At 42.5% G+C, this 25,629-nt stretch overlaps 1 protein-coding gene across 9 annotated transcripts in view; it reads left to right on the top strand.

Moving 5' to 3' along the window:
• Window positions 1-25,629, top strand: part of RBFOX2 (RNA binding fox-1 homolog 2) — a 289,425-nt gene that overhangs the window by 2,316 nt on the left and 261,480 nt on the right. The window lies entirely within an intron of this gene.

Raw genomic sequence — 25,629 nt, 5'->3', positions numbered from 1 at the left:
CTTTAAAAAACTTGGTGTCTGCAATCTAGGGAGGGAGCCAGAATGGGTGAAAAGTTGGGAAAAAAAAAAAGTGTGTGTATGTATATGTGTCATGTATATGTATGTAGGTGTATTAGGTATATATATATGAATTTTTTGGTAAGTTCCAGAGGAACAAGAATAGGGATACCACAAGGTAGATCCTTGTCACAAGGCTTTGCGAACTTTAAAACCAAAGTATGTTGAGGATTTGTGCCATTGGAGCCAGAAGCAAAAGATGGTGGTTCTTGCTGAAATGGTCAAGGAAGGCTTTATGGAGAAGTTGAAATTTGAGGTCTAATCGGGAGTAAAGAAAAGTAATGTTCATGAAAAAATGAAATTTGAACCTAGGTCACCTACATTTCTAGGACCTTCCTATCATTCAGATAATTATGATAGGATATTTAATATTCATTTAACTGACGTTAATTGAGCAACTGCTAAGTGCCAGGCCCTGTTTTAGAGCCTAGGAAATATAGTAGTAAACAAAATAAAGACTCCGCTCTCATGGAACTAAGATTCTAATTGAGAGAGACAGACAATAAAGAAATCAACTGTTATTAGGGGGTTTTAAGTGTTAAGAAGAAAAATAAAGCATGGAAAGGGGTAAGAGTGGTGAAGAGGATGGTTAGGGAAGGCCTCTGTGATAGGTGACCTTTGGGTGACCTGAGGGAATTTGAGGGAATGGGGTTCAGACAGAGGAACTGTGGGTGCAGAGGCATTGAGAGATAAATACACTTGATGTGTTTGAGAACAAGAGACCAGTGGAGCTGGAGGAGAATGTAAAGGGGTGAAGCAGTTTTAGGAAGTGATATCAGTGGTGTAGACATGTCTGTCAGTTCAGTTCAGTCGCTCAGTTGTGTCTGACTCTTTGCGACCCCATGAATCGCAGCACGCCAGGCCTCCCTGTCCATCATCAACTCCCGGAGTTCACTCAGACTCAAGTCCATCGAGTCAGTGATGCCATGCAGCCATCTCATCCTCTGTCGTCCCCTTCTCCTCCTGCCCCCAATCCCTCCCAGCATCAGAGTCTTTTCCAGTGAGTCAACTCTTCGCATGAGGTGGCCAAAGTACTGAGTTTCAGTTTTAGCATCATTCCTTCCAAAGAAATCCCAGGGCTGATCTCCCTCAGAATGGACTGGTTGGATCTCCTTGCAGTCCAAGGGACTCTCAAGAGTCTTCTCCAATACCAGGGTTCAAAAGCATCAATTCTTCAGCGCTCAACCCTCTTCACAGTCCACCTCTCACATCCATACGTGACCACAAGAAAAACCATAGCCTTAACTAGACGGACCTTAGTCGGCAAAGTAATGTCTCTGCTTTTGAATATACTATCTAGGTTGGTCATAACTTTCCTTCCAAGGAGTAAGCGTCTTTTAATTTCATGGCTGCAGTCACCATCTGCAGTGATTTTAGAGCCCAGAAAAATAAAGTCTGACACTGTTTCCACTGTTTCCCCATCTATTTCCCATGAAGTGATGGGACCGGATGCCATGATCTTCGTTTTCTGGATGTTGAGCTTTAAGCCAACTTTTTCACTCTCCTCTTTCACTTTCATCAAGAGGCTTTTTAGTTCTTCTTCACTTTCTGCCATAAGGGTGGTGTCATCTGCATACCTGAGGTTATTGATATTTCTCCCAGCAATCGTGATTCCAGCTTGTGCTTCTTCCAGCCCAGCGTTTCTCATGATGTACTCTGCATATACGTTAAATAAGCAGAGTGACAATATACAGCCTTAACGTACTCCTTTTCCTATTTGGAACCAGTCTGTTGTTCCATGTCCAGTTTTAACTGTTGCTTCCTGACCTCCATATAGGTTTCTCAAGAGGCAGGTCAGGTGGTCTGGTATTCTCATCTCTTTCAGAATTTTCCACAGTTTCTTGTGATCCACACAGTCAAAGGCTTTGGCATAGTCAATAAAGCAGAAGTAGATGTTTTTCTAGAACTCTCTTGCTTTTTCCATGATCCAGCAGATGTTGGCCATTTGATCTCTGGTTCCTCTGTCTTTTCTAAAACCGGCTTGAACATCAGGTTCACGTATTGCTGAAGCCTGGCTTGGAGAATTTTGAGCATTACTTTACTAGCATGTGAGATGAGTGCAATTGTGCTGTAGTTTGAGCATTCTTTGGCATTGCCTTTCTTTGGGATTGGAATGAAAAGTGACCTTTTCCAGTCCTGTGGCCACTGCTGAGTTTTCCAAATGTGCTGGCATCTTGAGTGCAGCACTTTCACAGCATCATCTTTCAGGATAGGTTCATGTAAATAGACATTTAAAAATTCTAGAGTAGCTTGCTTTTTGGTATATGGATTTGTCTTGAAGCACTTGTTTTTTTCCTTATATCTTAGCACACATGGCATTTCTTTGAGATTATAGCTCCTTTTGGAAGCCTTCCCTTCTAACAGCTTAATTCACACCAGTTAGACCCACCTCTTGGCTCCTGTTGTATCGGTGGTTAATTATGCATCATCTTGTATTGTCTTCTCATTGTTTTATTCCTGTTTCCTTAGTGATACTGTAAGCTTCTAGAAGCCAAGAACTATATTTTCTTTGTGTTTATCCTTTATAATACCTCACAGTTTTGAGTACATAGTAAGTGCTCAATGCCTGTTAAACTGAAGTTAACATTTTGCCTTTTTAAAATAATTAAGGGATAGAAAAAAATGCCATGAAATTTAGGGGTGAGAGTACTTTCAGGAAATATCCTAACCTTTTGAGTGTCAAAGGATTAACCCATTTTTAGACGGAAGTCATTTGCTGGGGTTAATGTCCCAAGACTGCAGACTAAATGGAGCTATAGCTCTAAGCTGCAGATTCCAAGGCTGAACCCTGATGAGTTATAGCCACTAAGCTTTTGGGGATAAATCATTACTTCCTAAAATGGAGCAGTGGGGACATGAGAGAGTCTGTGGTGCTTATGTTATAATCCTTGTGCTAAGAAGGACCCCTGGGGCGAGGGGGAAGAGGAAGGGTCGCTCCTTTCTAGGCCAGTATCCAGAAGCTTTATGTGGGTGGCAGAGGAGTCAGCACAGCCCTAGAAACAGTTTAGAGTTTCCTACCCTCAACTGCAGAGTAGGAGGGAAGAGACAAATTCCACCTGAAAATTGAAACACAGCTTGAGAAACGTAGTGAGTTGTTAAAGAGGGTATTTGGAAATACTGTACTCTAACCTGGTAGGAAGTTAAGTGAGTTATTAGAGATTTGTTTCACTTTAAGCAAGTCTGATATGTGTGAAAAACTCGGGCCTTATGAAACATACCAGGGAATGAATTCTTTTGGTCAGCTTCTGTAGTGAATATAAACAATTTGATGAGCAGAAATTCAGATTTTTGTGCAGCTTTCTAGGAACTTAGAAAGTTCACCTTCATAAAGCAAGGTGCACCTTAATTATTATTTATAGCTTTCAGCAACATTCTTTATGGTAGTGAAATGTCAGAATGTGGTTATTACACGGCTAACTGCTTCTGGCCATCGAATCGTAAGTCTAGCATAGCTAAGTGAGTTCAGAAGTTGTTCATGTTGGTGTTGGAGTCTAGTAGTAGGAGGACTCTCTGGTCTTGGGAAGGGTTTGCAGGTATTGCTTTGTAGACACTGTATTTCTTTTTATCTTCCCATGTGCTGCTTTCTGGGTTTCTCTCCTCCTAGGTGGAAGTCTCTTTGGACTTTGAGTGTATGGTGCTGAAACTGAACATGGGTGCTGCCGTTTGAGTAGACTTACCAATATGGTTTCTTTCCAAGGGATTTGGTGAACAATCTCTCGCTAAATTACTGAATTTTTCATTTCTGCATGTCTTTGTCTGCTCAAGTGGACTGTAGACTGGGTGGCTTAAACACCAGAAATTTGTTTCTCACAGTTCTTGGGGCTGGGGTCCAAAATGAAGGTGCTGGTAGATTTGGTGTCTGATGAGGGCTCTCTTCCTGGCTTACAGACAGCTGCCTTCTTGCTGTGTGCTCACGTGGGCTTTTCTCCATGTATGCTAGTGGACAGAGAGAGAGAGAGAGAATCTCCTTTTCATAAGGGCTCCCCCGTCATGGGATGCAGTGGTGGTGGTGGGATCCTCCCCTTATGACCTAATCGCCTCCCAGTGGCCCCTCCTCCAATTACCATCAAATTGTGGGCTTGGGCTTCAACGTATTAGTTTGTGATGGGGTGGGGGGAGGGGACACAGACATTCAGCCCATAATACAGCCCATAATTTACCACCAGAGTGGTAAATATTGTAGTTGGAGAAACTGAGATAGCACAGTCATGTAAAAATGACTAAATTTTTTCCCCCAGACTCACAAGGCAGCTTGTGAGTATATAGCTGGGAATGTCTGAGAGGCAGAAAGATCTGAATTCAAAATAGAGTTATTCTGCAGGGTGACTCAAGAGGTTATCCTGAGTTGAATTTGTCTCCTAACTTCCTCTCCCATTTTTCTAGTCACTGTCATTTTTTTTTTTTTTCCCCTATCACACTGATATGTGAACATCACAGAAGCTAGCTAGAGATTTAACTTTCATTTTGATATAAAGCAGACTGGTGCAGACAGGCCTCAAGATTACAGGGCTGAGAAAGAAATTCAGTGTACTGCTTGGTGTAAACAAGAATGTTGCTAGTGAATCTCTGGTTTGACATCTCTCAGGCCATCAGTTTGGTATCAGGCTTTGATAATTTGTGGAAACAATGTGTGCAGTGCTTAGTCACTCAGTCGTGTCCAACTCATTGCGACCCTTTGGACTGCAGCCTGCCAGGCTCCTGTGTCCATGGGGTTCTCCAGGCAAGAATACTGGAGTGAGTTGCCATGCCTTCCTCCAGGGGCTCTTCCCAACCCACGTCTCCTGCATTGCAGGCAGATTCTTTATCACCTGAGCCACCAGGGAAGCCCAAGAATACTGAAGTGGGTAGCCTACCCCTTCTCCAGGGGAACTTTCTGACCCAGGAATTGAACCTGGGTCTCCTGCATTGCAGGTGGATTCTTTACCAGCTGAGCTACCAGGGAAGACCCAATAAAGCTGGTCATTTTAGTGAGTTGACTTGTTTGAATTGTTTTTTGATACACATTTGTAAAGCTTAGTGCACATCTTTTTTTCTGGGGCTAATGTACCCTTCCTTTAAAGACAGAAGGGAAGAGCCCTCGAGATGATGGAGAGGAAACGGCAGTAACTGGAGCGTGAGCAGACAGATGGAGGCGGGATGAGTGTGTGTGGTGTTTAGGTGGCCCCTGCGAGTATCCAGTTTCCTATTCCTTGCCTCTCCAGCCCCAGTGCAAGCAGGCAGCTTACATGGCTAAGGTTTCATTATCTAATCCATCACAGATCGGCTTGAATAAACCCATTGGCTGGCACTGATCTAGTTAGGAGGGTAGTGCAAAGCCGCTTGAGCCAGGATTGGGGCAAATCGGATCAGAACTGCCTTGTGAATCCTGGACATATTTCTGTAATTTGGGTGGTAAAGTGGTTTGGGAAATCACTTAGGAGCCAGAGCTCACCATCAGCTTGGAGTGTTTCCACATGTTGCCCTGGGGACCCTGAGGGGAAGTGGATGGAGGGTTTGACACATTTCTCTGGAGTGTAGTCAGGTTGCTTTGATTATTTGAGTCTGAACATTTTTTGGTCACTCATGCTCAGGAGTGACATTTTGGGAACATTTGGGGATTCCAGTTGTGATCACTCAGTTGTGTCTTTTCTGAGTGATCCCTTCATCTGAGACTGTATTATGTGTGTTGCCTCTCAATTTTTAAAGGGGAGATGTTGTTGTTACCATTATTACCAACTTTGATATATCATTATGTTTGTTATCCATACATACTTGAAGTGTGGTATAGTGCAAGGAACACTGTTTAGAATTTCTCACATTGGGGTTTGAATCCTGGTTCTTCCCATTGCCAGCCAACTGAAATGACCTTTGGTAGGATATTTAGCATCTGAGCTCCTGTTTACACATCTGTGAACTGGAGGAATTACTGCATCCTCTCATAAGCTGCTGTAATCACAGACTGAGATTATTTAAAGTTCCCATCATGGAACCCAGCAGTAAATGTTTATTTCTTGCCTCCTTTATAACCTGCTACACAGTATTCCACGAGTTCCTGCTCATTGCTCCATCAGCATGGAGTGGTTAATGTGCTTCTGATTGATTAAGTGACAGAGTTGAAGCTACCTCAGATGAGCAGTGTACTAAACTGGGAAATCTAACTGGTTTGACGTGGGTGAAGAGGTATATGGACCTGGTCAAGGTGGTCCCTCCAGTGAGAGGAAGAGGAGATATTCACTTCCTTGCTAAGGACTAAGAGGGCTCCTGCATGGGGCGTGTGGACATTTCAGGAATCTATGGGATCTTTCCTGGGAGTGTGGGTGACAGAGGCACTGGCTGTTTTGATGGCACAGGGGATGCAGGAGTGAAAATGTCATTTATGTTCCAGATTTTATAAGGTTTGTTGGTTAAATGTATTGCATTTTGTTTTCATTTTTGTTTGTGGAAATTGAACTGGGATGAGTTGGTCTCTTGTGCTCTCTTTCCAGTCTCTTCAAAGCCACCTTTCTGGCTATTAACATCGTACTCCATCTAAAAGAGCTTAAAGTCATAGAGAGCTTATCAAATGGATGAGGTCCGTTCTCTTGTTTGGCCTGCCAGGTCCTTCTGGCCTGATTTGTAGCCTTCCCTTTTAGCTTCTTTCTAGTCTGTGGCAAGGGACTAGTAGCTTCCTGAGCAGGCTGTGCCGCTCAGGCTCATTCATACCTCAGTGCTTTTGTTTCTGTTCTTCTGTCCAAAATTCTTCCCTCACGCCTCTCATCTCATTGGTAAGGCTGTCTTCAGGAATAAGCTGGGATGCTGATTCCTCCTGGGTGCCTTTTGTCTATGCTTCATCCCTCCTGCATTCCTGCTGCTTTCCAGACGGTCGTGTCCAGAGCTCTGTTTTAGGACTTTTTAGATTAACATTTGTTCAGCTGTCTGCCCCTCCTCTTACCACCGCCCGCCCCCCCCCCCCGCCCCCCGCCAGACTGTGTGATCAAGGGAGCCTTTGGGATCCATAGGATCTAGCACTGCCCTGCCCTGACTAATCAAGAAACTGTCTTTCTTGTTGAACTGAACTTTGTCTTCCTGCTCCTTGGTTGGAGCCAGCAGATGGCTTTAATTATTTTTCCAGATTATCCCTGGGGGGTCTGGCCCTTGGTCTGCTCTCCAGCTCCTGCAAAGACTAGGTGTTGTGGGATTCGTGAATGGTGCCTGATCTTTCCATTGATATCAGGGTTAAAGGTGACTTTAGAGGGGGTGGAGTTTAACTGCTGAAAGTGTCGGGTGGGCATGGCAACCTGCCATTAGGTTTCCTGTGCTCAGATATTAGTTGAGAGCACGTGTGTGTGTGAAAAGTGCCTTTGTGACTGAGGAACTAGAAGAGCCGCACGAGGACAGGGCGATTAGAGCTGACCTGTTCCGGTTCATTGGAGTAGTCTGCTGACCTGCCGTTCAGTGGCGGCGCTGCTGAGAGCTCTTGGAGTGCTGTGGTTCATATGTCTCACCACCATTTGGGACTAAGCCCATTTGATCAACTATGGACCTTCACCTTTCCCTTCTCAACCAATGAATTTCATAAGCTCTTACAGCTTGTTTTTATGGGTGCAGAAAAATACCTCACAGAATGCACACTCTTTTTCAGATGGTTCATTGGATATGTTTGAAAACAGGGAAACAATACAGTTCTTATAAATCTCAGCTTTGGAGACGGGTTCATAGAAGTATTTTGCAGGAATCCTCTCTCTGGCCCTCGTCATACCCACCTCCTTCCCTTCGTCCTCTGATTTGTGCTCCTATTAATCTTCGCCTGTTCTCCAGCCTCGAGACTCCCCTTGCCAGTTTAGTTGGGGCCTCTTTAAAGGCGAAATGGGCATACTTTATAGTGCTTCTGGCTGTTCAGATGCTGGGTGAATAAGGCAGATTCTAAAATGGGAATGAGAGTGAGAGCAACCAGTTATATCACTTCCTTCTGACGTGTTCTGCACATACGTGGCATCTAGAAATTTCAGTTGAGGATTTAAGGCACAGCACACATGATAAATACCACTTATGAAGTAGATGACAGTTTTGAATTGCCAAATGATAATGGTTGAGTAACTGCTTAAAAACCTATTTTCCCAAGGGTGGAAACCGAGCCTTTGAGGTTTAGGCTTCCACATGGGTGTGTTCAGCCACAATTCTCAGGTTTTTTAGGGACCTAAGTCCCCAGATAATATCCTGGTATGTGGGATTTTTCCCGCAGAGAGGCTGGTTCCCTGGTTTCTCCTTTGCCAAGGGAAAGAGATTTTGCTCTGAGCACTGGATATTTTTTTCCAGGCATGTGGTTTTTGAGGAGGCACACTGTTTACTTTTCTTCAGGGCTGCATCGATTTTGTCGGATCCTAATTGTAAATACCACAGGCAAAGCATGATTTACTGTAAGGAGGGGTCAGGGGGGTACCCGAGGGACTCTCTCAGCTCTGGGGTTGGGGGCGGGGAGCTGGAGCCATGCCAGTGGGACTAGAGGAGCTGCAGCCATGGTCTGGGGGCACCGTGGGGTGTGTGTGTGGGCCCCAGTCGCTGCTTGAGTTGGAACACTTTTGAAGCCGAGGCTCACGGGAAGTTCTTCCAATTGCTTTATTTTGAGCAGCTTTTTCCTCCGTGTGTTGGCAGCTGTGTGGAGGAGGGGGCGTTAGCTGCTGTCAGCCAGGATGGTTTCCAGAGCAGACCCGTATGGATTTCATTTAGGCATTTATTTCAGGGGTGTGTGCTTTGTTGGGAGTCAAGAGGACTTCGGTTCCATTTTCCTGGAAGTTGGTGGGCTTCTGTGAGCTGCTCTATTTATCTTGGACAGGGAGGCAAGTAGAAAAGCGGCTGCACAGTTAGGCCTTGTTGCAGGAGCTTCGTTTCGTAGGTCATCCTCTTGGGGATTTTTGTACAGTCATATTTACAGCCTTAAGATTTTCTTTGCCTCTCCCCTCCCTCCTTTTTCCTTCTGCAGTTTAGTGCTCCATAAAAATTCTGAGGAAAGTGGGTAATAATTTAGGGTGGTGTTGTTTAGTCGCTAAGTTGTGACCAACTCTTTGCGGCCCTATGGACTGTAGCCCACCAGGCTTCTCTGTCCATGAGAATCTCCAGGCAGGAATACTAGACTGCGTTGCCATTTCCTTCTCTAGAGGATCTTCCTAACCCAGGGCTCAGACTCGTGTCTCCTACATTGGCAGGTGGATTCTTTACCACTGAGACACCGGAGAATTTGGGGTAGAAGACAAGAATTGTTTGGCTCCCTACCCCACCTCCCTTTCTTGCCCAGCCCTCCCCCACCCCATCCTTTGTAAAAGAATCTGCAAAGGAGGTCACTTATCCGCTAGTCAGACTGGCCTGTCCCCTGATCCATCTGAATCTGTGGCTTTCACAGCTTTCACCTGCTATTTCTTGGTTTCCAGGGAGTGGGGTAGTAGGATCGTGATTTCAAAGCAAGAACTGGCAAAATGGAAAGGTGTTTTTGTGGTGGCTCCCAGCACCTACAAAGCTGAGCTCATGGGCTTGCACCTCATATGAACTTCCAGGAACACTGTCAGTGGCTGGCGTGATGGCCTTGGGGACTTTGTTGGCGCTTCAGGAAGTCTCCACAGTGGCAGTCTCTCACAGTGGGAACATTGGCAAAGCTAAGGGGAATTGGTAACGCGTCTTTTGAAAGTGTGGCTGGTCTTAGACTGCCCATCTCAGTGAGAGGGGAAGAGGCGGCCTTGTCTGAAGAAGGGAGAGTCGTGCTCTACAACTGTTACTTAGGTGTCCCGTCTCCTGTTTGTGTTTGCTATCTCACGTCCAGATTCTATGGCGTATTTTGAATGTTGCATTTACACTTGAAGCCACAGTCTGACTTTTAGTAAACTGATTTGGCTAATCTTGGTATCATCCTGGACTTTGAAGTGATGCTGGTCATATTTACCAATAAAAGGTCTGTGTCAGGGCTTAGAAGTGGCGGTTTCTGCTGGTGGCCTCCTCCCCTCCCCGGCTGCCACTGGGTGTGCATTAGCAACACATCTTTTGTCCTGCACTTTGTGTTACGGGTCTTCAGCTGCTTGTTGTGGCACTAAATAGATCTTTCTGCTGCAGCAGTTTGGCTCTGAGCTGATTGTGTTTTACAGTGTTGGAGATCAGTTGGCTGACTGGCATGTGGTGTCCACAAAGCAGAAGCCTTGCAAAGAGATACTTACCACGGACCATTCGTGATTTTTGTCAGTTGTGTAAAAATGCTGTTATTAACCCATACCCATGTGTCCATGTGGATGAGCAGTCTTCCTTTATGCTTACTTGGCACTGCTCTCTCTAGCAGTAGTTTGGATTAAGTGTTCCCCAGTAGGCTTTGCATTTTAATCCTTGGAAGCCTGTTTCAAGAAACCTTTATATTTGACTTTCTTGAGGTTGGTGTAGGGGATCATTCACTCTTACTGAATTTTAGCTTCACTATGAATTGTTTTCTGCAGTGTTCATTTTAGGCAAATAGTAAATATTTCTTTGGTTTTACAGTACCCCAGAGTTTGAAGAAATTAAAAAAAAAAAAAGATTGGTCTAGCATCCTGTTTTAAGCAAGGAAATGGTCTAATTCATATTATCCCAAGCCGTTTTTTTATTGGTTGTCCTTTGAGAAATGATAATTGGTGTCATTCTGACAGACATACACACAAAGTGACATAACTTTGGAATAGAGTTAAACAAAATTTAAGCTATCTCATTTTGACTTTCATAAGCAGATGTTGTGACTCTGAATTTATAGAAACATGTTCAGTGAAGCATCTTCCTCTCTTCCCTCTTCCCCGTGTTAGTTTCTTGTTATTCCACCCTCTTTCTTTTTACGCAAACTAGTATACTCCATACATTCTTTTTGCACCTTGCTTTACTCTGTCGGAGGTTATTTATTTATTTTTGTAACAGAGCTTATTAATATTTTCATTAATGATTTCTGGGTTTGTGTATGTGTGATGCTTAGGAAAGTTTTTCCCACTCTATGATTATAAAAACCAGAATGGACTTGCAGACAGACAGAGCTGAGTTGGAGCCCTAGCTTTTCCACATCACAGCTCTGTGATCTTGGTTACACAGCCTAAGAAAAGGCTCAGCTTTTATGTTTATAAAATATGTTATAGAATGGTATAAGAATTAAAAGAGATAATGTATGTAATGTGCTTAGTTCAGAGCCTGACACTGAGTAGGTGTATCTATCAAGCCCTGTTTTCTTATGTCTCAGTACTTTTTTCACTTTCTTAAAGGCAGGAACAGTCTCTTAATCTGTGTTTTCTTGGCTTCTTCATCAGTACCAGGGATATATTATAATAAGAATTTGGTACGTGTTATTTTTGGGTTTTTGCTTTTATTTTTTTGCCTTAAAGTTACCAGTCTCTAGTTTTATTACCGATCAAATAAAGGGTGAACAATAGCTAAATCAGTGGATTGGTAATGGTGGACAGTATGAAATCATGAGAGCGGAGGTCATCTCAAAGTTTCCTGGATCAGCTCTCTGCTTCAGTGAGATGAAGTAGAATCTGTGCACATTTTTATGGATAGGTTGTTTCAGGTTCAAGGAAGTATGAGAGAGCAAGCAATATGCTCAGATTTTCAGCTTTGGGACTAAGTAGAATCTTTCATTTCTTATAATTTCTACTGTTTGGATGTGATTTCTCTGGGAGTTTCTTATATGGAGGGTTTTTTCCATCATTTACGTTTATTTTTTTAAACACATAGTGTATTCACATGGGTGATGATTCAAACTGTGCAAAAGGTTGAAGAGTACAAAATCTCTGCCTTTTCCAGCTACCTAGTTTCTCTCCTTAAAAGTAACCAGTATGGTTGTTTATCTCAGTATCTGTCCAGAGATAGTACTTGCATAATATTTTCTCCATCCCCCCCATTTTAGAAACTCAAATGGTAGTGTTAATATTCATATACTTTTCTCTGAAGTATTTGGAGATCATTTTATATCAGCTTATATTGACATTTTTCTCCATTTGTTAGGTTTCTGGAATTAGGATTATTCTGTTCTGGTCTACTGAGATAACTATATCTAAATGTCTCTGGTAAGAATGACTCTGATTTGTATAGGATCTCATAAAGTCTGAGCCTGTGTTTTTATGGAATTACAGGGTTAGAGACCTAATGTGCATCTGTCTTCTTTCATGTGAATACCCATAAATCCTTGATGGACGATACCATTTAAAGATGCTTGAGCACAAGGTAGGCATCCTCCTCTCTCCACCTGCCCATGTCAGCTGCTCCTAGTCCTGTCGTTTTGTGGTTGTAGGGCCCATTTCGGGTCAGATGTTCCATGTGTCATTGAGTTAGTAATGATACTCTGGATCTGCCTTGAGTCATTGCGTTTAAACTTTAACTGCAGTGTGATTTTATTCATTCTGACACCTTCTATACCAGACATATCCAGAATGCCCAGGTTTATCCTGATTGAATGTTACTGCTGTCAGGAGGCTGTTCAGTGAACCGAGTTTGGTGCTGAATTGTGAGAAAGAAAGATTTGGTTCCTCATAGTTGTTTGCGTCTCAGCAGCCATAACTGCTGTTAGTTTCACTTCACTCTTCTGTTTGTGGAAAGCTCAGGACTGAGGCAGTGCTCTTCATCCCTGGAATATGACCGCTCTGCGACCAAGACTTAATGGGAGGTAAACACATACGGGTCAACAAACAGGGCATATTTTTCTTATGTTTACTGGACAGTAGTGGATTCTGATTCAGATGTAGAATTAAAGATTTCAAGCTAAGGCTTTGATTCTAGCTCGGTTAACCTGTATACATGTCTGCATTTAAAGATATGAACTAAAAACAATGCTTTTCAAAATTGGCTTCTGCAGTGGACCTTTGTCTCCACAAAAATATCATAGAGGAAGTTGCATTCCAGCTTTTCGGAGAATGAGGCCGGTGGGGATGTGTCTTGCATCCTAGAAGAATGCTGACCTCCACTGTGTGGTTATGTTCATCTCACCATACAGTCTTTCTGTTCCTGAGGTCTCTGTGGCCCCACACAGTGAATGGGAGCAGGGGAGGGCACCAGATGCTGTGTTGATTCTCCTATTTGCTTCTTCTTTCACACACGGTGTAAGGTTTCCAGGCATTTGTGCAACCTGAGAGCAGAAAGCGCCCGTATTAGCAGTTGAGAGATGGGTTGGCAAGTGGTTCAAATTACTCCATGTTCCTGATAAGAGCCACTGATGCAGCCTGGTGGCTGCTGGGGGTGGGGGTGGGCGATGGACTGCAGTGCCCTGCCCAGCAGGAATGATGGGGTGTGGGTCTCTGCTGTTCTAGGACTCCAAGCAGGTACCCAGAGGCAGTTTGAGAGGTCTGGCTGGCATCTCGGGGAAGTAGCGCGATTTAGGAAGCACATCTTGCCTCAGAGGAGATGAGTTGTAGGAAATGGTGGCTCACAGCAGGAGAAGCATCAGCACTGAAAATATGAAGTGCAAATCCAAGGAATAGGCTGAGGTTTTATTACTCCACCTTAACCTAAAACGCAGCTGAAGGGTTTATTGTCAGGTGGTGCTAGGCACAGTGAGGACTAAGCCTTGAACCTGCAGAGGGGAAGTGGATGTGCACACAGATGATGCTCATACAGTGTGATCATTGCTCGGATAGAGGCTCAACTGCATATGTCACAGCCTGGTGCTCTGGGTTACAGACACTCTGCAACTCTGTCAGAGCGGTGATCACCCTGTATTAAAATACTGGGGTAAGAGATGCCATTCTGCTATCAGACAGCCTTGATTCAAATTCTTTTCTCTCCATCTACTTAGCTGTGTGTCCTTTGGGCAAGTTCCTTATCTCCTCTGTGCTTCAGTTTTTCATCTGAAGTACATGAGTACATGAGGGATAATAACAACTCTTACAAACTTGTTGTGAATATTAGGTGAGTTAATATAGTAAATATAATACGCTTGGAAGAGTATCTGGTCCACGATAAGCACTATGTAAGTGCTCTCTGTTTCAATGGTTGTTACAGCACCTGGCAGGGCACTGAGGACCCCGGCAAACCCATAACCAGTGGCAGTGCAGAGGTCGGTGTTACTGTATTCAGTGAAAGATTTTTAGCAGTGACTGTGCCAAGTGCTGCATAGAAGCAAATAAATGAAGCGTTAACTGGCTGTGTGACTGTGTACAGCACATGTTGAGAGTCAGTTCTCTGGAAAGCGTGTAAAAGGAATACTGATGTGAGAGGCTTCAGTATCCCCTGTGTGTTTCAGAGAAGGGATCTTGCTATTCCTTTTTAGGCCCTTCAGCTTTCTTGACATTTTGAATATAGACTATATACCTTCCTTTAAGGTAGGACAATACTTGACTGTTTCAGACAGGCATCTTTCACTGCTTTTTAAACCTCTAGGAGAAGGCATTTTAGAGCAGAATCCATCCTTTCTTACTTTCCTCTCTCCCTCCTTCTTCAAAAGGAAAAATTGTTAGTATTTAAATCCCTTTCCTTGTTCTTTATATTAAAAGTAAATTTTTCATGTTATGCAAAAGATAATTCCCCTTTTGCTCATTCGTTCATTCAACATTTGAATGCTTACAACATGCTAGATGCCAGGATTATGAGTTAAAGGAGATTCGTATGGAATGTGTGAGGCTTGTTGGGGGAGGTTTCTGGAACAACTTTACATGGGAAGAAAAATTCGATAGCACTGTGTATTGGTAAGGGTGTAGGTAGAGAAATAGGTACTCATGTTGCTGGGGGGTGAAAAGTCACATATATTCCATGAAGAACTATTGCAATGTCTGCCAAAATGTAAAATGCATGTTTTCTTTGATCCAGCAGTTCCATCTCTAGGAATTGATCCTACAGATACTGTTGTTTCTCTATATAAGAATATATAGTACAGCATAATTTGAAATGGCAAAGGGTTGAAAAAAATCAAAATGCTCTTTGACAGAACTGTGAATTAAAATAAGGTACATTCATAAAATGGAATATCATGCAGCTATTAAAAAGAATTAGCTCTAGGTAAACGCATTTAGAAGACACTAAAATACATCAAGTATAAAAAGTTAAGGTGCTGAAAAGGGTATAGTTTGTTACTGTTTGTGTAATGACAAAAAAGTATATATCCATGTACACATCGAATCTCTTTGCCAGGAAATGCAAGGTTCTGGTTAACACTTGTTGCCTCTTGGGAGGGCTAACGAGTGATGGAGAAAGTGGGTATAGGTAAAGATTTAATTTTTATTGTATACCTTTTGTGCCTTTTGAATTTTGTATTACCTGCATGTGTTGTTTTAAAAATAGTTTATTGAAATTATATAGGAATAAGCACAGGAGCTATTTTACTTATGATCCTTAAACTTGCTAGTTTTCAGAGAAAAATGAGTAAAGTTACATGTTAGAACACAGGTGTGCCAATTCTGCATACCACAAGCAAAGAAACAGTAGTACTGGCGGTGGCACATGGTCATTTTGTCTGTCACACTTTATTGGTATATGGAATGTTTCCAGTGCTTGTTAACTATGTCTTATTACATTTATTATTAACTGTCTTCAGTAAGGATGAAACTTGATTATAAGGAAAGTGCTCATATGAATAAATAGATAAATATAGAGATGAATAAGAATGGAGGTGAAATTAGGAGATGATAAATGTTAATATGTATATGGGATGATTCATTCAACAGCAGATGATATACAGGGCCATGTGCAAATCATAAAGTGAGTTAAGAAACAAAACAAGTCGGAACCACTACCATAAGCCTCTCTAGTTTTCTTAAGAAATGTTCCCTTACTAGAGGCGCATCCATGGGTTCCTTGGATTTTTTTCATGTTGGAATTTTATGAACTAATGGGCTTAGGAACTGCTTTTTATTCCAGACCTAACCTGATGGTAAATAAAGGAGCTTCTGTACCCTGATAGGATGAGTACAGGGTTTCTCTGGCAGCATAATAGAGGGATTCTTATCCAGCCAGGCTGGGATGGGTGCAAGGAGAGCATTTTGCAGGAGCCATTGGTGAGCAGGGCTTAGGCAGGCACAGGCCATCCGAGCAGGAGAAGCACACTGTCCAAGGAGCAGGTAGGAGAGGAACTGTGTGGGCCGGTGGGGTTGGGACCGAGGGCGTGAGGGCAGCAGATTTCCCCAGAGTCTTTCGCAGGCAGCCGTCCCCTTGCAGTCATGTGCCATTGTTCCCAAGGCTGACTGGATGACGGTAATGAACTACCCTACCACTCTTGGAGCACAGTCTCATAGTGGTAGGGGAGTAGAGACACTGTCTCAGTTCATCCCAAAGCAGGGGAAAAAGAAAAGAAAAAAATTGTAAGAGAGAACAAAGAAAACCTGTGTTTAATTGTAGATGTTGTATATATGTAGATGTGCCTTCTAGCAGAATTACTGATGTTTTCTTTTCAGCTCTCTTCATCCTAGAAGAAACTTTCCCTCTATTTGGAATCACAGTTTGAATGCTGCATGGGAACAACTCGAACTTTATATTCTGTTTCATTATATTTAAATTTATGTGAAGCACTTTCTACCATGCAGGCAAGCATTTTGCTCTTCATAGCATGGAATGCTGTAACAAAATGTTTTCTCCATCAGAGGCTTTTTGAACATCTATGAGCATTTAAGCTCTTTATCTCCACAGTGTACAGGGTAGGTGGCAGGTAGTCAGATGATTTTTTTTTCCTCACGTATGTTGCATATTCTCATGTTTTGGTGGCCCATACCTCTGAAGGAGAAACTTTCCCCTTTGAAGCTGAACTGTCCTATGCCTTGAATCCACTCAAAGACAAATTATTCTGGAAAGCTTGAACCAAACCTGGTCAGATGCTTCTGAGTTATGAGAGAGGGATTGAAATAAACTTTTTCAGCTAAAAATAATTTTGCTCACAAGTTACCAAAAATGGCTGACTGGAAATGCTTTTAAGATACTTGTCTAAGCTACCATAAGCTGAAGGTCAAGAAAAAGGTTTAGAACACGTTTTGAAAAATGATGGGCTCTATTTTGCCAAAGCTAGGGCAAAATGGATGTTCTTTTTCTCTAATTGCCTTGGGAGACAAAAGCTGGAGGAAAGTGTTCTGCCTTAGATTCAGTGAGGACCTCAACATTCTTTAAGTGGAACATAGAGGCCGCCCATTTCTTCTGACAGTAAACTCCTATTTATGGGAGACATTAGGATTACGTGAAAATGGGACACTTAATTCTAAAGATATTGTACAATTGCCTATGCTGATTAATTAGTTAAAGCCCTTATCTCCTGTGGCAGAGCAGTTTATACTCTCAGAGAATATCTGTTGGTCTTCCCAGAGAGCCAAGTGCTGGGCCTTTAGCACGCGGCACTGCCACTGATGCTCTGGTGTCCTGTTAAGGTACTTCTCTGCGTCTCACTGAATTGTGGAATTACGAATCACTCAGTTACGGGCAGGGGTTTTTATTTGCAGTGTGATTCCTTGTCATTGCGTGCCTTGATGATTATGGAGAGGGTCCCTTAGCAGCAGCAGTTTACACCATTGATTTCTATTGGTACCCTTGAAAAAGCATGCTTAAGTTTGCTTAGTATTGTAGAATAAAGTCTTGAATTAGAAATTTAGAGCTTTTTTCCCTTCATAAAGATTGTCCTTTTAAGTAGAGCCAATATAAAACCATGATGTTTTTCCTTCCTAAATTTAACACATAGTTATTGAGCACCTGTTACATATGAGGTAATGAGAAGGGAAGTTGACCAGGCTCATGTCAGAAGACCTCTGTCTTCCTTCAGGTAGAAAAGAATAGTAACCTCTAGGCAGGGATTGTGTTGACACTTTGAGGAGGTAGAGACATTTTAGAGGTAAGTGCTGTTCCAGTGTAATAAGTATTCATTGAAAAGTAGAATAAAAAGATCGCTAAGTCTCAGTTAAGTGCCAGCTTGCATTGAGGTGGTCTTGGTGATTTCTTAAATCTATCAAACAGTACTCAGGAGTGCACGAGTGTGATCAAGTGCGCATTACCCTGGGCTGAGCATTGGTAAACTGGGACTGACAGATTCAGCTGGAGGGAAAAAGTGGGAGAAGACAAAAGAGAGAGGGCCTGTGACTCGAGTTTGGGATCTTGATGTTAGAAGAGTTTAGGTAGTGATGATTCCTAAGGAATGGTAATCAAATGGATGATTGTGATAAAGGTCAAGTCCCCTGGAAATAAGTGATTTGAAGAGCTTGGAGGCTTTGGAAGGGCTGTCAGTTTGAGTTTGAGGAAGTAGCATAATATGTAAGCATTAATTCAGTAGTTCCCAACTGGAGAGATTTTGCCCACAAGGGACATTGGCAATGTCTTCAGACATCTTTGATTCTACAACTGGAGGTGCTGGGGGCATCTAGTGGGTAGAAGCCAGGGATGCTGCTGTCGTGTTTGAAAATGCATGGGGCGGGCCTTAACAGTGAAGGGTGGTCTGGCTCAGAAGGTCAGTAGTGCTGAGGCTGAGAAACCCTGTGTTAACTTTAAAAGAGGAGTTGTTGAGTAAGGGCAACAGAATATAGTTTCTTTCTCCTTCCACTCCACTCTGTAACTGTCTGAACAGATGTTTAGTGATCATTTATGGAGCTCCATTTATCTACCAGGCACCATGCTTGGGTTTATTGCCTCCTTTTTAAAGTCTTATGTTTTAATTATAAGTTAATATACAAGTATATTCTTACAGATAGAAAACCTAAAAATTGAAACACATAAAAGCGAGTGGACACTTTGGCCACCAACCCCAGTCTCTCTTCCTTCCTTAGAGGTATCCAGAGCTCTGAACTTGGTATATGTAGCTAAACATTGGAAGGTTACCTCCTCTTCATCTAGCTTCTCTCCCTCTTACATGCTATGCCAAGAGGCTTGCTTTTGAATATTTGTCCTAGGCTGCAAGTTTCTTAAAACAGGGACCACCTGTTAGGTAGAACTTACTCTATGTGGAATACGGTTGTTATCCAATAAGTGTTTGCTGAGTAACAAATGAAATTGATAGAAAAGCAGCAATGGGAAGCAGGAAGAATGCCAGTCGCTAGCAATAGCCTTTAGGCTTTGAAAGGCTGTGAGGTATATTTATGGGAAAAATGAATTAATGTTAGGATATAGGAGAAGTATTGAGACAGTGAAGAAAGATGCAAAGCTATAGAGAACTGGAAAGGGGGCTACCAAGGTACCTAGTTGAACTGGTCGAAAGGCAGAGAGGAGAGTCATCGTTCTCTCCAGGGTTTAAGAGCTCCAGGAGAGGTAGTGGGGATGGGTCTTCTAGGAGAGTTACTGCAAGTTAGCTGGCACCTCACTCCAGTACTCTTGCCTGGAAAATCCCATGGATGGAGGAGCCTGGTAGGCTGCAGTCCATGGGGTCGCTAAGAGTCGGACACGACTGAGCGACTTCACTTTCACTTTTCACTTTCATGCATTGGAGAAGGAAATGGCAACCCACTCCACTGTTCTTCCCTGGAGAATCCCAGGGACAAGGGGAGCCTGGTGGGCTGCCATCTATGGGGTCTCACAGAGTCGGACACGACTGAAGTGACTTAGCAGCAGCAGCAGCAGCTGTCAGGAAGAACTTAAATTGTAGGACTTCTTGGAACTAGAAGGGCCCTAAAGTTCCTTTTGCAATGTTTGTGTGATAGAAACCTTAGTAGTTTCTGTTATGTTACGGGGAAATTCTATGCATGTATGTACACTCCTTTATGTACCTGAAGTCTCTTCGTTGTTTTTCGCTGAACAGAACATCTTGGAGAACGTTTTGTTTCGGTTTGTACAGATCAGCTTCATTCTTTTGAAATGACCATTTAGTATTCCATAGTAAGGTTTGTTGTAGTTCTAAAATTATGATTTGTTTAAACATTTACTATTGCTGGACATTTAGGTTGCTTCCAATCTTTTGTTACTATAAGCCATGCTGCTTATATATAATATCTTCTTGTACATATAAGTAAGTACATTAGGACAGATTCTGAGAAGTGGAGTTGTTGGATTTCTAAGGGTATGTTCATTTAAACTTTTGATAGGTATTGCCAAGCAGCCTTCAAAATTGTATACTTGCGTGTATAGTGGAGTGACTTTTTCCTATCAGCTTGGCAAACTGTATGTTGCTGCTGCTGTCGCCTCAGTCATGTCTGACTCTCTGCGACCCCATAGACAGCAGCCCACCAGGCTCCCCCATCCCTGGGATTCTCCAGGCAAGAACACTGGAGTGGGTGTCATTTCCTTCTCCAATGCATGAAAGTGAAACCTGTATGTTACCATACTCTGATTTTAACCAGTCCTCTGATACATGAAAACTGGTACCGTGATCTTTTGTTTTTCTGTAATAAAAAAGTCTGTTTTTAAAAAGATATCTAAAAGTCATTTGTATTTCTTTGTCATAAACTAAGGTTAGGAAGAATGGTGGGGTTTTGGTGGTGGTGGTGGTGGTAAGAACTTTATAAAATTAAGGAAATTAGCTTTTGCCATTCATGTTACAAAATTTCTTAATTTGTCATTGGTTTTTTGAGTTTGTTTATATGTGTTTATGTGTGTTTTGAAGCCAGATAAAAATTTTTAGTATAATTAACTATATAAGGTATTGATTTTTAAGTTTTTGGATCTTGTTTCTTTCTGAGAGAGACCTTATCTACTGAGATTTAAAAATAACATTCTGTGCTTTCTTTTAGTGCTTTAATGGGAAAAGCTGGATTTTAGTTTCGGTTCTGTCACTTACTAGTTTTGTGACACTGATCAAATTGTATAATCTCCCAGAACCTCAGTTTCCTAAGATGGAAGGGTTTGATTTGTTAATTTGTAACATTGTAAAGAATTTTTTAAAACTTCTTGTTTACTTTTGAGTGGGATTTGCTCTTGTGTTGTGTGGGGATGTGGAGTTGGAGTCAGGCAAAGGGAAAGATACAAAGAGGCAGGCAGGCAGACGTGGAAGGGCGATGAGCAGAAGCACAAAGGAGGATGAGAAGGAAACCGGGGCTGCCAATGAGGACGAAAGACCCAGAGAAATAGAGGAAAAGCGAAGGAGAACAGACACAGGAAAGGAGGTACCTAGAACCCCAGTGAAATGCATTTTTCCTGTTGCAGGAGGTCTAAACCATTTGGAGCACTTTTATTCATTCACTCTCCCTTCTTCCTTCCCTCCCCTTTTCCTCTTTCTTTCTCGTATCTCTGTCTGTTTTCCTTGCTTTTTCTTTTTTAAAATAACATTGACTATAATACAGAGGCTATAAATTAGCACAGATCATAAAGTACAAAAGTTAACGCTTCAAAGTCTTACTCATGCTGCACGTATATAGCATTTAAAGCCAAGTGCTTTGAATTTCTTGGACTTAAGTGTCTGTTAGAGTTGCTGTTTTACAGATTTATTGTCTAGCAATCCCTTCCAGCTCTAAAATTCTATCTTTACATATAGCGTATCTATTTTAGCATTGTTAAAAGGACTATAACCTTTGCATATCCTGTTTTTAGATATTAAGTGTATAAAATTAATAATGCATTCCCATGTTTTATATTCCATGTCTAAGAAGTTCTCCCCATAATTTGTGCCTTTAAGTAATTGAGTTTCTGTCTTTGGACATCTGTCTTCTGTGAAATGTTGCACTGAGATGTTTAACTTCTTACCCGTCTGCTAAGTATAGGTAATTATACCCATCCAGCAATGCATAGTTAACCAAAATTCTAATATGACAAGTTCCTCCAAAGTATAGTGTTCAGTTATTTACACCTCTTATTTTTTAAAAATCAATTTCCCCTTAGACCCCAAGTATGATTCTTTTCCCTAGTTGCTTTGGTTGGGGGAAAAGAAAAAAAATCTGTGATCACTACCATGCCCACATTTGAACTGAATACACTCTGACTTTTTAGCTGATGGTAATCTCCTTACAAACCCCTTTCTACCTTTTTAGCTTCGTGGATCCCGCCAGAGCTGGCCTAGGCCATGCTTATTTTTTGGCCTTTTCAGGTTGCCCTGGAAAACAGATGACTGGATTCATTGCAGTCACGACAGGCTGTCATGGCAGTGGCTGTCACCGTGGGCTGGTGGGAAAGGAAGTTACCAGAAATGCAGACTGAAGGAGAAGGGGGTGCAGATGTGAGTGGCTTTGGCAGCTTAGCCGTGTTGCTAGTAGATGGGTTCTCATCGGGGGCTGCAGAGGCCTCACTGTCATCTTTCAGATTTGAGCAGAAGTTCTTCTTTTCCTCTTTTGGAGGATGGTTTCTTTGGGAAAGAATCACTTTTGTTGTTTCGTTTTGTGCATTTTAGATCCAGTCTTCCATCTCATCCTTGCACTCATTTTATATAAAGTGAAACCTAATCAAGAGGTGGTGGTTTGAGGTTCTGCTCTTATGAAGTAGTATGGGCAGGAAGATCCCAGGGTGCTCTGTCACGGGTTTCAATTCAGTTGGGTAGGTGCTGTATAAACTCAGCCAAAATTAAATAACAGTTGAAATTGATGGTGTCACATATGCTAATGTGTTGGTTAGAAAGTCTATATTTGTTACAAAATTGTATCATAATTGTCTTTCTGGATTTGGTGTATGCTTGAAAAGACAAAACATAAAGGAGAATAAGAGGGGGTCCAAAATACAAGCTATGGCAGCTGAAGAAGTTTTTATGACTTTTACATATTTTAAGCAAAAGTTGTCATCTAATTATTTTAATCTTAAACCTGGGAGGCCAGGAAAAGTTTCCCTTGGTCCTGGAAGCTGACTCAGACTTCCCTCTGTGCTCCTTCCCCATCTCACTTCCTTCCACGATTTATAGGTTCGCCAATGGCTGGCTTCAGCAATTAGTTGCAAGAGGTCCTATGTATGATGTAATATCATAAATACTTAAAAAATATTAGTGGAAGAAATAACTAAAGTCCTGTAGTGAAAAACAGCACTCAGGAGGAGAAGGTATAGAGACACTTTAAGTCTTTGTAGCTTACTTTAGAAACAGTGTCACTGCTGGCAGGTGGGCAGCAGGGAGAGCTGAAGGAGCTTTTTGTTGGTTTTTAAAATCTCTGGAGCCCCCTTCTGAAGGCTGCAGCTCTTCTATACTCATGGATGATCTGCCTGGTGAATTAGGAGGATATGTACTACTTCTACCATGTGAATATCTAAAGTGACTAAAGAATCCAAGACTGACCACCCTGGAGTGTGTGTTGATTAAAAAAAAAATACCACGAGCTGTGGGCGTGGGGCTTTTGAAGGATGGCTGGGGGTTCAGAGACCCAGTAGAGGAGGGTGCTCACGAGTTGCCTGAGTCTCATGACCAGAGACCATTACTGATTGTTTAAATGTGTCAGATGCCAGTGAATCCCTCTTGTTCCCTTAGCCTGAGATTCTAAGAAGTTCTGGCTTAGGAAAGGTACCTGTTGGTACACTGCCAATTTTATTTAGGACAGTTTCTGGACCAGGGGTCAGCGGCCTTTTCTTCAAGGACTAATGTGTGAAGATCTGCATCCTTTTGGCTAGTAGGAAAGTGGATTAGAGGTCTAGAGGTTTGTTGCCTTCTGGTTATGCAGAGAAACACTCCACTTCTGGCACTTTTTCATTTTCCCTTAATCAACAGTGTTTATAACATCATTATCATGTAAGGAGAGTGGAACTCCTCTTTCCCTGGGGCTATTTCTCTGACAGATTTCAGCAGTCTCTTATTTCCTGGTGAATTTTTATTTTTTTTAAGAGTTTTGTTCAAGTTGACAGTGTTTTGCCTTTACAGCTACCCAACTGAGGGTTCTTGAACCTGAGCTTCCCTTGTGGCTCAGCTGGTAAAGGATCTGCCTGCAATGCGGGGGACCTGGATTTGATCCCTGGGTTGGGAAGATCCCCTGGAGAAGGGATACGCTACCCACTCCAGTATTCTGGCCTGGAGAATTCCATGGACTGTATAGTTCATGCAGTTGCAAAGAGTCGGACACAACTGAGCGACTTTCACTCATTTCACTTCACCTGATGGGTTCTTGGTTACCCTGTACTGTGGGAGACACGCAGTGGAGGTGGTGTCCCACACTGGATCATTATCTCAGGGTGGTGAGCCTGTTGTTATTTCCTTCATTAGGAGAAGAATCTTAAGTAAGCAGGGAGAAGAAACTTTTTGTTTGGGAGAGAAAATCAAACCCAGCTTTTGTGAGGCGAGAATGGGGTCGTGTGTGATAAACTATGAATTCATCCTTTTTTCCTCCTTCCCGCCCAGTTGCAGTTGATCTCACAGCAGCTGTTTCCAGCTGTCCGCTGGATTTTGCCCAGGCCGCTTGGAATGGCTGCGGTGACTCACACAACTGGGCTTTTTTCCACAGTGGTCTGAATCTAGCCTCTCAAGAAGGAGGAGCGGGAGGAGGAAGAGGGTGACTCGTTGCACTGGAGCAGATCTTCTTGTTGAGATTACTGTCTGCTGAACTCTCTGGGTTTGATTTGTCCTCCTTTCAAGCAGTGATCCTAGAAGCTAACATTGCTGGTGGAGGGGAGGCAAATGTGTGAGCTGGAGAAAGCCAAATGTTCTTCTACTTTGCTCCCGCCCACCCCTTTCAGACCTTCCATTTCAGAGCAAACTGCATCTTTCCTTCTCAGTTGGATCTAGGATTGTGTGTGTAGTGGGAGGGTAAATAAATGATGAGGGAAACAGCAATCAAAAATCGTGGTGACATGCTCTGTACTCACCCTGCTTCTTGGTGTTGATGTTTTGTTGGTGGAATTAGTTTCTTTTCAGTTTTTCAGGGTGGTCCTTCCTTTTCTTAACAGTCCGCTCCCTCTTTCCTTCTGTGAAGGCCACTTCTTCCTAGCTTGGGAGCCTCAGTAGGGAGATCTCAGTAGGCAGAGAGAAAAAAGAATCCTTTAGGTATTTAAAAAATTCTTACTTTCACCTCTGATTTCCACAATCATGTTCCTGAAAGGGCAACAAGCTGTAGAAGAAATCCTAGACCTGCTCTTTTTTTAAAGATTTTATTTACTTTTATAGTCTATGTATTTTTGGCCATGCTGGGTCTCCGTTGCTGTGTAGGCCTTTCTCTAGTTTCGGCAGGTGGGGCCCGCTGTCTGCCTGCAGTGCGCAGGCTTCCTGTGGAGCGTGTGGGCTCTAGGGTGCACACACTCAATACTCGCCACATTCAGGCTCTAGAGCACAGGCTCAGGAGTTGTGATACACAGGTTTGGTTGCTTCGTGGCCTGTGGGGTTTTCCTGGGTCAAGGATCAAACCTGTGTCTCCTGCATTGGCAGGCAGATTCTCTACCACTGAGCCACCATGGAGGCCTCCTGTTCTGTCTTACACAGTAGCCACTTGTGGCTGTCAAGGACTTGAAATGTGACTTGACCGAAGTGAGATGCTCTGGAAGTATAAACTATACCCTAGGTTTTAAAGACTCAGTCCAAAAAAAAATTCATTGCATTTTTAAAATACTGACTATATTTTATTCTGACATGCTGGAATTTCGATGTTAGTATTTTGAATGTTAGTTTCAGTAAAGTATATTGTTAAAATTACTCTCATCTATTTCCTTTTAAGTGTGGCTACTAGAAAGTTTTAAATTACATAAATGGCCCATATTTCTGGCTCTCAGGATATTTGTTAGATGTCATGCTTGAAGAGAAGAGGAAGTTGTGGAGTACAGGTGTGCTTCTCTCTGGTGGTGTCTGTTTCCAGAACCTTGGAGGGACTTTGATGATAGTTTGGGATTCACAACCTAGTGTGCTACAGTTATTTTTCC

This window comes from Capricornis sumatraensis, chromosome 4 (assembly GCF_032405125.1).
Source record: "Capricornis sumatraensis isolate serow.1 chromosome 4, serow.2, whole genome shotgun sequence".
NCBI lineage: Eukaryota > Metazoa > Chordata > Mammalia > Artiodactyla > Bovidae > Capricornis > Capricornis sumatraensis.
Note: the sequence above shows the minus strand (reverse complement) of the source record. Positions and strands in the feature narration are given on the sequence as shown.